The sequence below is a fragment of the Nicotiana tabacum genome, chromosome 11, assembly GCF_000715075.1.
Source record: "Nicotiana tabacum cultivar K326 chromosome 11, ASM71507v2, whole genome shotgun sequence".
In the NCBI taxonomy this organism is placed as follows: domain Eukaryota; kingdom Viridiplantae; phylum Streptophyta; class Magnoliopsida; order Solanales; family Solanaceae; genus Nicotiana; species Nicotiana tabacum.
In genome coordinates, this window is record NC_134090.1 from 1648582 (window position 1) to 1661780 (window position 13199).

Genomic DNA, 13199 nt, shown 5'->3' on the forward strand with positions numbered 1-13199 from the left:
CTGCGCGCGCGGCGCTGTTGGCTTTTGCCTGTGGCTGGGCGCTGGCGATGGCTATCGGTGGGGCGACAGAGGCACATGCGCGCTTGTCACTTGGAGCTGCCGAGACCACGGGGCCGACCGTGGCGACGGGCGTTGGGAGGCTGGCCAGGACGCCACGGGGCGCGTCCAAGGGATCATGGGGCATGGCTGGAAAGCCGCCCATGACATTAATCACGCCAATGTGCAAGAGTACAAGAATTTCATTATAACTCCTGAACCACTAAATAGGGTAAACACTTCATGATATAGAAACCTGCTACTTAACTCATTTCAAGAGAACCATTGCAACACGTGACTGAATTCTCATATCCTCAGAAAATGCCAACTTCAAGTATTGGTCTAAACTACCATAACTCTTTCGACATCCATCTACACATAACATGCCATAATACTTGAATTCCTCCAAATAAAATCAATTACGACTGCCGTCAAGCCTCGCACGTACCGCCACAAATCACATGCATAACTCAATGCGCTGAAGGAACTGATCATTGCCACCATCATGACAATTCAACCATTGTTAGCCGAGCCGTCTTTTCCCAATTTATTCTTAACTTGCCTTAGAATTAATAATAGCTCCATTCATTACATCACGAACCTAAATCCGCACTCATCCCGAGTGACCTTATTTCACGAGACCACGCTGTCCCGAATCCCACGAACCATCTCATACCCTCATTGTGCGCATATTCGCATCTTCGACTGGTACACCCATTCTAATAATTCCTCTATGAGTCCGAAGTTATTTTCTTCCATCTCTCCAATGTTACACCACAACCTGAAGATAACACAGAACACTCCAAGCCCCTTTCATAATTCGCTGCAAAATCTCGATACTTAACCCTACTACGGGCTCGAAATTCTTAGGCACCGTACTTTAATTTTTTTTTTTAATTTTTTTTTTTGAATCCACTAAGACCATTATTAAGAGTCATTTACTCTGACTTGTTCCCAAACATGATCAACTCCAAGGCCCTGCTAGCACATGGACACTTTCTCAAGGAAACACTCAGCTGTCTCACTTTCCCTGTACATTACATTTACACAAAGCATAAACTTTGAGTCTTCCCAAAGCTTGAACATGAATCGATAAGGCCAAATATGGCACACATCCCTCAAATCCTTTGCTCAAATTATCATCGATGTTTTCTTTCCTTAGTCGTAATGACCCACCAATACACCGATAACCAGAAACCGCACAAGTAACTGACCATACTATCCAATCGTAGACGGTGGGACTCTCCCACTTTGCTCGGAGCTACCATTGCATAAACTTGGAACCCACCAAGATTCTTTCTTCATCGGTGACATGATCCTGCACACGCAACTCGCCAAATTTCTCGAAATCTTTCTGTTAAACCTTTCATGAACATTTCAAATTACTAGCCACATTTACATATCCGACCTCTTACTGGATAGCCAGTAGAATTCTCCATAAGAGCTTTGTCAACCACGCGACCGCTGACCTGCTTATAGGAGATAACCCACCTGTGGAAATTTCATGCCGACATCACCCAACAACGCTGCACTGAGTACAATTACTACGAAATCGGTAACCCATCCTGAGCCCGTGCTCATTCCCCAGCTATACAAACCCGTTCACTCCTCATGGACATCAACTAAAGGTGCGACAATATCTCCCAATCCAAAGTCAGGTTGTATCCTTCTTTATATCGAGCAACTCCTTCCTATCGCATCCAATCTCCCGCCGTAAAACAGCCGATGCTCCAAATTAGGTCCATAGACCCAGTCACTATCCACCCTAAATCCCAAATCACTCAAAACCTTTCTCACGGCATGTAGTCATCCTACCACAGAAATCATATGCTACTCATCCACTCTCACACTTTGGTCAAACCCTTTCCTTTAAGCAACTATTCAACTTCTATTTCTCACACTTGGCCTTCTGGAAATTTAACCACCGCAAGACACCTCCCACATGTCTTTCCTCATCTTTCGCTGCCCAGTTGTTGCCTTAAATGAAAATCTATCACTGTAGCATTTGAGCCAATAGATTGCTACTAACTTTAAACCCTTCCGAGGATCATCTTTCTCGAGCCATCAATACCGGAATGCCGATTCGATCCTGAACCTCTACACACTGCGACCTCTGACAGTCGCTTTCTCGGCACCATTTATAATACTCTGCCCCAAGGAGAATTGAAGTAAACCATAGCACCGACGACCTTAACACATTATAACCAATCAAGTATGATGATGCAACATCACATGCGAAGATTCCACCACGCTCGAAAATATCGGGTCCCACTACTCCATCAACCCAAGTATGAACATTCTTAGTTCGATTGCCTTTCCTCCGTCAGAAGTAAAATACCGAATCTCTGAATCATGCACTGAGTAAACATCCTTTCAAGTCATTCACTGCCCCAAGACATAGGCAAGCATCCTACCATCACATCAATACTGTGCGATAACAACTCATGAGCATCATAGCAACATGTGCATAGCCTCAAAGCTCTCAGAAGTACAACTACTTGGCTGAAATGACAGAATATCCTTCCACAAGGTAACGACAATAGCCCAATCAACTACGTAGGGAGAAACATCCCGCACCACATTTGTAGTACCATTACAATTCCTCAATTCCCGTTTTATAACCAGCTCTTCACGTAGCATAAGATTGAATGTGAAAGAAATGAAGACATAAGCCTCAAAGGAATCAAATCGCACGATGAGGAATCAAGAAGGGAAGTGCTCCTAATAGTCATGTAGCCTCTCGAAGATAAGTACAAACGTCTCTGTACCATCCGCAAGACTCTACTAGATATTTACAGTTAAGTATCTCATACAAACCTTTAAGTAAGTGAATTTAACCTTGTACAATTCTTTTATCAATTTTTATCATGACTAAGTGATTATATTAGCAAGTGAGGGCACAAACATTCCAAGTATAACATGATACGGGTCCTAAACTACCCGGACAATAGCATAATAGTAGCTACGAACGGACTCTCGTCACCTCGTACGTACGTAGCCCCCACAATTAGGTACAAACATTTATTTAATTCACATATGGGGTTAATTCCCTCTTATAAGGTTAGAAAGGAGATTTACCTCGCTCCAAAGTTTCATAACCGGCTCCCAAGCCATTCAATCAACTCAAATCGATGCCCAACGCTCCAAAAGTAGTAAATAAGTAAGCAAATCCATAAATATATACTGTAATACTCATTCTAATCCTATTTACAACAATTCCCAACTCCGTTCAAAAAATCGATAAAATCACCCTCAAATATTACCCATAGTCTTATGAACTCAAATATATTATTTATTCCCAATTCCATGTCCAAATTTTGTGGCAAAAATTCAAAATACCAAGTTCTAGGTCTTTCTTCAAAATCTCAAATTTCTACTAGTTTTCATATTTAAATCCGTATATAAACCTTGTATTTAACTTGGAATAGGTGGGAATCACTTACCTTGACATAGATGATGAAGATGGAGCTCCAAAATCGCTCCAATACCGGCTCCCATGGAGGAAATGAAGTGCAAATGAGCGAAAACCTCGATTTTAAAAGAACACTGCCCAGGTCTTTCCCTTTCGTGATCGGAGAAATCCACTCGCGATCGCGAAGGCCAAACAACAGCTGCCTAAAAGCTTCCCTTTCGCAAACGCGATGCCCATAATGCGATCGCATTGCTCAGCCCCTTCCACTTTCGCGATCACGAACACCTCTATGAGATCGCATAGAACAACCGTCACCAAACGGGCGAGCCCCATTAACACAGCGCATTTGCGATAGCCCCGACGCGAATGCGAATAACCTCCCGCTCGACCCTCCGTAAACGCGAACCATTATATGCGATCGCGTAGAGTAAAAAATCCCACCAGTCCACTTAACCTTTCGCGATCGCGGCCCTTTCTTCGCGATCGCGAAAGAGGAAACCAGATGCCGAGAAACTAGCAATTCCTCAAAGTCCAATATCCGTTCGAACTGGATCCGAGAAACACCCGAGGCCCTCGGGACCTCAATCAATTATGCCAACTCATTCCAAAACTCATTACGAACTTAGTCGACCTTCAAATCACATCAAATAATATAGAAATGATGGATCGCAACTCAATTCAAGCTTTATGAACTTTAAAATTTCAACTTCTACATTCGATACCGAAACCTTTCAAATCACGTCCGATTGACCTCAAAATTTTCTTACAAGTCACATTTGACATTGCGGACCTACGGTCAATATTCGTCCCCGATATCAAAAAGTCCACTTCCGGTCAAACTTCTCAAAAACCTTCAAATTTTTAACTTTCGCCAAATGGCCCCAAAATGACATACGGACCTCTGAATCCACTTCCGGATGCGCTCCCAATACCAGAATAACCATACGGAGCTATTCCCATACTTGGAATCCCAAACGGACATAGATAACATTTAATTGCACGTCAACCCAAATTTATGAAATTCTTCCAAAATGCCAACTTCCACAATAGGCGCCGAAAAGCTCCCGGTCATCCAAAACCCGATACGGACATACGCCCAAGTCCAAAGTCATCATACGAACCTGTTGGAACCTTCAAATCCCGATTCCGAGATCGTTTACTCAAAAGTCAAAGTTTGGTCAACTCTTCCAACTTAAAGCTTAAAAATTTAGAATTTTCTTTCCAAATCAATTCCAAACTTCCCGAAATTCAATTCCGACCTCGCGTACAAGTTATAATACCTGAAGTGAAGCTACTCAAGGCTTCGAACCACCGAATGCCGGGGCTCAAAACGATCGGTCGGGTCGTTACATTATTGATAACTTTGTTTGTCGACTCAGCTTGTGCATTAGCTGCAAGGTGGTAAGGTACAGACGTAATCTGTTTGATCTGCCAACTTTGAAAGAATTCTGTGATTTTAGTACCTATGAATTGTGGACCATTATTATACACAATTTCCTTTTGAAACTCCAAATCGATAGATAATGTTTCTCCAAACAAAATCCCTAACTTCTTTTTCTCGCACCTATTTGAATGCACCTGCTTCTACCCATTTTAAAAAATAATCTGTTAAAACTAATAGAAACCGTACATTTCCCTTAGATTGAGGCAACATGACTACAATATCCATGCCCCACTTCATGAAAGGCCATGGTGAAATAACTGAATGTAACAGTTCTGCTGGGCGGTACATGTTATTGGCATATCATTGACATTTATCGCACTTGGCTACAAAACTTTCTGCTTCTTCTTCCATTTTTGGCAAATAATACCCTGCTCTTATTAATGTTTTTACCAATGATCTTCCCCCGGCCCCAGCATGATTGCCGCAGTGCCCCTCATGTACTTCCTTCATCACATACATTGTTTGCGATGGGCCAAGGCACCGTGCTAAAGGTCCGCCAAACATCTCTCGATATAAATTTTCATGAATTAAGCTATACTAGGCAGCTTTTAGGTGAAGCAATTGTGACTTCTTCTTGTCCTCGGGAAAGATTCCATACTGCAAAAAGTTTACAAATTCGTTCCTCCAATCCCAAGTTAAATTATTAAAATTTACCTCGCTCTTGTCTTGGTCAAGTACCGAATGAAACAAATGTATTACGATAGCATTTTCTACATTTGTTACATCTGTGACAGATGCAAGATTTGCCAATGCATCTGCTTCTGCATTTTCTTCCCTGGGTATCTGCACGGCCTTCCACGATTGAAATTGTCTAAGTAATTCCCGTATCCTTTCCAGGTATTGTTGCATTCGCGCTTCTCTTGCCACGTAAGTCCCCTGCATCTCGTTAACCACCAACTGCGAATCACTTTTGATCACAATCTACTCTATACCAAGTTCTCGCGCCAGTTCCAAACCTGCAATCATAGCTTCGTACTCTACCTCATTGCTAGTGATAGGATAACACTTTATTGCTTGTATTATGACTTCTACTGAAGGTGGAGTTAGTAAACCCACTCCTTTAACATTTGAGGAACCATCGATAAATAAAGTCCAAGTCCCCGGATTAGATCCGGTGAAAACTTATAGTTCTTTTTCTACTTCAGGACCTTAATTCATGCTGAAATCCGCAAAATCTTCTAATACCTGCAATTTTATCGCAGTTCTGGGCTGATATATGATATGATACTCACTAAGTTCTATTACCCATTTAGCTAACCTACTTGATAACTCCTGTTTATGCAATATATTCTTCAGGGGGAAAGCAGTTATTACAGAAATATGATGACATAAGGTCTTAACTTCCTGGATGCCATGATTAATGTTAAAGCAAGCTTTTCCAAGTGGGGATACCGTGTCTCAGCATCTAACAAAGATTTACTAACATAATAAATTGGGGATTGTTTTCCTTTATCCTCTTGTACCAATACCGTACTTACTGCTACTTCTGACACAACAAGATAAATGAGAAGCCTTTCGCCGTCTTTTGGTTTGCCTAGCAAAGGAGGATTTGACAAATACAATTTTAGGTCCTTGAGGGCTTGTTGGCATTCGTTAGTCCATTCAAACTGATTATGATTTTTTAATATTGAAAAGAATTTAAAACTCTTTTTCGATGACTTTGATATAAACCTCCCCAGGGTTGTTATTCTTCATGTTAGTCTATGCACTTCTTTTTTGCTCGTGAGTATCTCTGGTATTTCTTCGATAGCTTTGATCTACGCAGGATTCACTTGAATACCTTTGTTAGAAACGAGAAAGCCTAAAAACTTACCTGAAGCCACGCCAAAAGAGCATTTTTCTAGATTTAGCTTCATATTGTATTTGCGGAAAATCTCTAAGGTGTTTGACAAGTGTTGAAAATGATCTCCCACCTGTGTTAACTTGACCAGAATATCGTCAATGTAGACTCCCATGGTTTTTCCCAAGTGCTCTTGAAATATTTTGGTCACCAACCTTTGATACGTGGCTGCATCATTTTTTAAACCAAAGGGCATGACTTTATAACAATAAGACCCCATGTTTGTGATAAATGACGTTTTTATTTCATCTAGAGAGACTATTTTTATTTGGTTATATCCTGAATATGCATCTAAAAAACTCAAAAGTTCATGTCATGCGGTAGAATCGATTAGTTGATCTATATGTGGAACGGGAAATGAATCTTTAGGACAAGCTTTATTTAGATCAGTATAATCTACACAAACTCGCCATTTTTCATTCTTTTTAGGAACTACTACGGTATTAGCTAACCAGTTAGGGTATTTTACCTCTCGTAACGAACCAATTTTCATAAGCTTTTGTACCTCATCTTGGATTAATTGATTTTTGAAGGATCCTTGTTTCCTCTTCTTCTGCTTGACATGTGGGTATGATGGGCTCTCATTCAATTTGTGATTCATTACCTTCGGTAATATACATGTCATATTTGAATGCGACCAAGCGAAGCAATCTACGTTAGCTTGTAAAAATTCTATTAACTTACCTTTCATTTCTGGGCCTAAATTAGCTCCGACGTAAACTTTTCTGCCTGGCCAAAGTGTAAATAGTACTACAGCTTCGAGTTCTTCAGCAGTTGTCTTAAATTTTGGTTTTCTTCTGGCTCTTGAATAACATCAGGTCTCGAATCAACATCAGTTTGTCCTTGTATGCCTTTAATTGAGGTTTGCACCAATGTCCTCAACCGAGTTTCGTAGTTGCTATTTTGCGTCTGCATCATTGACTACCTTGATTGAAACCACCACCGAGTTAATATTACTTGAAGATTGATGATCTCTACGGATTTGACGAATTCCTCACTGTGAAGGAAATTTGATAACCTGATGTAATGTGGATGGGACATCGTCCATGTCGTGAATCCATGGTCTTCCCAGGATTATATGATATGCCAGGTCCGCGTCTACCACCTGAAAATTTGTATCCGTAACAACTCCCTCAGCAAACGTGGTGAGCAAAACTTCCCCTTTTGTGATAACACTTGAATTAACAAACCCAACCAAGGACCGTGCCTTTGCTATCACCTTGTCGTTAGCTTGCATTTCCTTCACCACCGTTAGTAAAATGATATTTACTGAACTACCTGGATTAATCAAAACTCGCTTTACGTTAGTATCGTGTACAAGTAAAGATATTACCAGTGCATCGTTGTTACGAATCCTCAAGTCGTCCGCATCTTCATCATCGAATGTTATATTGTCTTCATCTAAGACTTGGCAAACTCGCTTCCTATGAGTAACCATGACTTTTGACGTATTTTTTGCAGCTGTATAAGTTACCCATTGACCTCTTCTCCCCCAGTTATCACATTAACTGTTCTTTTTGGTGATGGAAGTTTTGGGGGTTCCTGTCTGTTCTGCATATTTGATTTTCTTCCTTTCTCGCTGAATAGGTCAGTTAGATAACCTTGCTTTAACAAGTGCTTGACCTCTCCCTGCAGTAGTCTACAATCTGTTGTTATATGGTCATTATCGTTGTGAAACTCACACCAGAAATCTGGATTCCTTTTGCTTGGATCTGATCTCATTTCTATAGGCCATCGCACCTTATCTGCCATACCTTTTAAAACAACTACTAACTCGGAGGTGCTGACGTTGAAGCTATAATCTCCTACCCTTGCGTGTGTACTGGATTCATTGCCTTGTGCATCCCTTTCCTTTCGGAACCTAGATGAAGAGCTCGCATCTTTTTGCCTATATCTTGAGTCGAATCGTGTGTTTTCTTGTTTAGATCGAGGGTCCTGCCAGTAGGTCCCATATAAGGTTCGTAGCTATTTTTTCCGGTCCTTTTTTCTGATTCTGAACATCTCGATCCTTCTTTTTCGTCGGTTATTGGTTGTGCGACCGTATCTTTTTCTATCCGCAAATTTGTGTTTTATCTATGGTGCACATCATTCCAAGTTATCGCTGGGAATTCCTGCAAACTCTCTTTCAGTCTTTTTGTGGCTTCTGAACTTTTCTCATTTAAATTACTCGTGAATGCCATAGTTTCCCAGTTATCAGGTACCCGAGGTAACATCATCCTTTTTCACTGGAATATATCTACGAATTCCCTGAGTAATTATGTATTCCCCTGTTTTACCTTAAAGATGTCTTTCATCCTTTTTTCAACCTTCTGGGCTCCCGAATGTGCTTTTATAAATGAATCTGCAAGCTCAGCAAAAGAATCAATAGAATTTTCAGGTAAAAGAGAATACCACGTTATTGCTCTTTTCGTGAGTATTTCACCAAATTTCTAAACCAAAACGATTCAATTTCTTGTTTAGTTAAATCGTTGCCTTTTACGACAGTTATGAATGCAGTTAGGTGATCTCGAGAGTCAGTCGTTCCTTCATATTTCGGAATATCACGCATTTTAAACTTTTTAGGAATTGGCAAAGGCGCTATATTTGGCTTCCAAGGCTGTTGCGAATACTTGTCAATATCCACCCCTTTGATCACAGGTGGCACACCGGGTATTTGCTCTATATGATCATTTTGCTCCTTCAATTTTTTATGTAAAATTAGTACCAAACGTTGTAGAGTAGAATTATTTGGTATACCTGACCCTCTATCGCGAGATTCGTTTGGAATTCCTCTATTTCCAGAATTATCAAGCCCTGAGCGTGGGTTTTCTAAGGTTGTTGTATTGACAATTGGAGGAGTTTACGGTGCACTGGGCAATCCTCTAACAAAAGCTTGTAGTGCATTATTCACATATTCTGCAATCAATTGCTTTAGAGCGTCCTGCTCTACAGTTTGTTCATCTCCTTGTTGATCATCAACGTGCGATGTAGACCTTTCAGGTGAACCTCCACGGGATCGCTGAGGGGATCCCGTTTGAGAGAGGAGCGGTGGAGTTCCACCTTGTGGGTTCAACTGGTTATTTTCGTTAGCAGTTGACATAGTTGGTTGTCAAAAAGTAGAATTTGTAAAATGAAAAGATTATCCAGTTAATAGAACCAATTTGTTTAACCAAAAATAGATTTTTCGGTCAAAGTCAATATCTAGAATAAAACGGGTTACTGATAACCAAGTTTTACTTTACTTTCTTAATAATCTTAAGAGAAATAAAATAAATAATGGAAATAATTAATAAAGAAAAGTGCGGAACAGATTGACAAACATTTCCCAAAATTAAGGCCGAAAATTTAGAGAGTAAGTAAAGACTTATAGTATGAATTTCAGTAATAATCGTCACCTGTTTTCACAAATGGAATTCCAATCCTTATATAGAAACATACAATCGTAACAGCTATCATAGTTAATTTGGACTAATTAAGGACATTAACTATATTGATTGCCCATTACCATAGATAATCCTAACTGGCATATTTATGACTAAAGATTCCTTATAACCGCTCCCGATTTTCCTTCCTTATTTATCTCTGGTTCATGGATCTCCTCTTCTTTGCTGTCTTCATTCATTCTATTCTTGTGAGCACCTAATTTTTGCCCCATGCCTAAAATACTCCTAAAATATTCTAAAATAGTTTTAATTTCTTTTATGAAATTTTTGGAATTTTCTCATACTTAGTAGCATTTCAAATTATGAAAATAACGAAAAATATGTTATATTTGTACTCTTTGCATTTTAGATCTAATTGTATTTTTAGTTGCATTTTTAAAACACCAAAATCACAAAAAATAATACTACATTAATCATTTTCTTTGCATTGTTTAAATTATTTAGTTTAAATTGATTCACAATTTTAGTGGCTTAGTAATGCAAAATAGGAGTAATTAGGAGTTCAATTAAGGTGGCTAAATTTGAAAAAGAAAGGAAACAGAAGAGAAAAAAAGGGGCTGCAATTTTCAGGCCCAATTCCCACACACCCACACCCCAAACCTGTCTGCCAACCCCAAGCCCAATTTTCCCTGACCCGGTCCAATACCTATCTCCCCCACTCATTAAAAATTCCTAGAGCCCTTTATTCTTCATCTACACATATATCAGATCCGGTCCCTAAAAAAAGAGACAAGAAGATTAGACCCCTCTCCCTTTACAAAAAACTAGCCTTCCCCATCTCTTTCTTCACTCCCTGATATCAGCAGCGCACCCTCTCTCTCACGATCCCTCTCCCTTGATTCCCATCTGAAAAACACACTCACACACGCGATTCAAGGAGAAAAAAGGAAAACTCAAAAGCACACACGAGGATTTTGAAAGGCAAATTTGAAACTACAAGAGGCTTAACTGGTTTGGAAATTACTCTGTTTCTGTTGTTGCTCTGGAGCTGTTGTTTTCTGCCTTCATTTGGCTCACTTTAGTGTCCTCCTTTATTCGATTTAGGTAAGTTTCGAGTCCTCATTGTATTATGTTTGTATTGAGCGATTAAATTGTTAAATCCTTACGTGATTTTGTAAGTTTTGCTCGATTTTCGCTGCTATGAATCTAATACCCAGCAATGCGTATTGTGTTTCAATTGGAAAAAGTATTTGAAATAGTGAAATAGATGAAAATATGATACTTACATGGGTCAATTTTAATTCTTGACTTTGATTAGAATGTTGTTATTGGTTGCTTGACTATTCTACGCTCAATTGCACGCTTTTATTAAGTTTGGGAATTGGGTACTGTAAATGAAATTTCCATTGGAAACTTCTTGTGTTTGTATAAATTTCACTCATAATTTTGAATTAGTTGAAAACTAGCAGCAATTATTTAGCAAATATTTTCATGGCAAGTGGCTTAAATTTGTGTGGGAGGAAGTTTAAGGCCACCACAATTTAGAATACTCAGAGAGAAGAAGGGTTTCGTAACAGTTTTATATACAGTTCAAACAATATCAAAGCGGTAAAAAAGCGGCATTTAGCACATTAGGCCCAAACATGTAATATCAGACAATCACAAGAAAGCTAAGTATAACATTTATTCTAAGCTCGAATTCTGAACCCTGAACAAGAAGTTGTGGGTTCGTTTCCTGAAATAAAAAGACTATCCTGATACATTTTACGTGCTACTTATGCATTTATTTGTTTCGGCTTGCATGTTGACTGGCTTCTAGAATAGGGAAAGAAAATTAAGAAAAACCAAAAGTGAGGTAGGAGAGAGAAAATTTACCCGGTTCTAAAAAATCCAGGTATTTAAAAAATCTCGAAACTCTGACGAAATTTTGAAAAAACAAATAGAAAAAGAAAAGTCATTTCAAAATGAGCAATGTTTTCAAAAGTCATATTTTCCTGTTGTGTCAAAACTGACCAAACTACGCGAGTCTGATTCTCACCGGATATGAGATACGTAGGCAAACCTCATCGGTTCTGACCCCCAGTTTTTAAAAATCCAAAAATATTTTCTTTTAATTCCTTCTTCAGAAATCTTTCCTTAGAGAATTCGAACTAGAAAAAAAAAATATTAAAACCAAATATATTTTCTTCTTTTATAGAAGTCTTTCATTCAAAAAGTAAATTCAAAAATCAACCAAAATTCAAAAATATATTTTTTTGGAAGTCTTTCTCCCAAAAATTCAAAAAAAAAAACAAAAGCCAAAAAAATATTTTTCTTTCTTATGTAGAAGTCCTTCTTTCAAAAAAAAATATTAATTAAAAAAAAACAAATCAAATTCCAAAAATATTTTTTTTCCTCTTTAAAAGCCTTTCTTTTGATAATTCCAAAACAAAATGAACTGCAAAAAATATATATTCTTTTTCTAAACGCTTTCATGGTCTGAGTGTTATAAAAAAGTAAAAACAAAAGAGTTAGTTTATTTACTCCATTACTGATTTTTCTAAACTACGTAATGATATGATTCATGCGGCGTCATGATGCGTAGGCAATCCCCATCGGATTCGATCATAGCCATAAACAAATTGAGTGAAAAATAAACCGAAAAAAAAAGAAAGAAAAATTGATTGAAAAAAAAAATAACAGAGAAAAAAACCAAGATGTGAAAGATCGAAAAAAAAAGATGTGAAAATGAAAGAAAAGAGGTATAGAATGGAAAGAAATATTTAAAGTCCTGGATGAAACACACAACCCTTCAAACACATGATAAAAACGTTTAACTGTTAGGTGCATTGTATCCTAACGTGCGATTTCCTATCTGTTAAATGTATCAAAACTAACAAGGTTGTTGGGTGTGCAAATTAGCCAGTTTCTGTTCAGATGGTTGGTTTTGTTGGTAATTTCGCTTCTCAACCTTACTTCACAAGATTCAGAGACAGGGTTCCTATGTCCTCCGAAAGCCATCTACCAATTATCGATCCTGAGGATAGCCCAGCACTGGCTATTCCACAACCAGAATCAGCAGCTGCTGAAGAGAATAGGATGCTGCGTCTCCGCATGTTGAAAATA